This window comes from Fopius arisanus, unplaced genomic scaffold (genome assembly GCF_000806365.1).
Source record: "Fopius arisanus strain USDA-PBARC FA_bdor unplaced genomic scaffold, ASM80636v1 scaffold00067, whole genome shotgun sequence".
NCBI classification, from domain to species: Eukaryota; Metazoa; Arthropoda; class Insecta; order Hymenoptera; family Braconidae; genus Fopius; species Fopius arisanus.
In genome coordinates this window covers 435,240-436,260 of record NW_011887806.1, presented here as the reverse complement: position 1 = coordinate 436,260, position 1,021 = coordinate 435,240, and positions in this window count along the sequence as shown.

The window sequence follows — 1,021 nt, the reverse complement described above, 5'->3', positions numbered from 1 at the left end:
CAATGTACACCAACACAATATCGAAGCATGTGTGTCAACCCCCTTGGCCTCCTCTCTTTCTACCCCTTGGTTTTCCCGTCGCTCTAGACCTCCAAAATGTGCAGCTTCCTACATTTGTCGTCACGCTCATGTTCACTTTATCCCTCAACGCCACTCTTTTTTTAGCCTCCCTAAAATCGATGAATAATTAACCACCACAGAGCCAACTCCATACATTACCCAAATAATAAACAAACAATAAGATCTCATGTGTCTATAATCTTGTATTTGACATCATTTTGTGTTACTCGAACGAAATTGTACACGTGCGATATAACTCTCTCTACAATTTCCCTCATGATCTGTTTAAAGCACATATCGTAGGAAATATTCAGTTCATGAAACATATGTACAGGAGAATTAAACTAGCCAACAGTAAATAATGAACTTCCGGTTGGTTCCTTGATTTTTCACCGAAAATGATAAAACAATGAAAATACATAATGCGATAGAATTGTTTTGGAACAAAAGTTCAAGGAATAATATACAAGTGTTGCCTGTTGTTTCCGTATTTCACTAGTTGACGGACTTCACTCCAGGCAGTTTAACAACTAACGGTATTCGGGCATGTATATTCATTCTTTGTACATTATCTAATAAATTCCGCTGACAGTCACTCGACACTATCGCCCCGAATTCAGATCAACGCACAGACTTACACCCAATCCACAATCACGTTTTATCGTTATTTATGCCAATAAATTTTTTACTAGTCTAAATTTACATATTTCACAGTCACGTCTTACCGAAGATTTTGAGATTGCACTTAAATTACCATCAACGTTCATGTTCACGCAAGAAAAGAAAAGAAAAGTGTTTGTTGGCTGAAGATTTAAGATTGGACATCAAATAATTCGGCTTTCGACATCATTAAGGCCCGGTCTTTTCAAGATATAATAATTTTTTCCCACTAGAATCTTCAGAATTTCGTAGATTTTACTATGATAGTTTGGTGTTACGAGGATACTAATTGCGTAGAAAC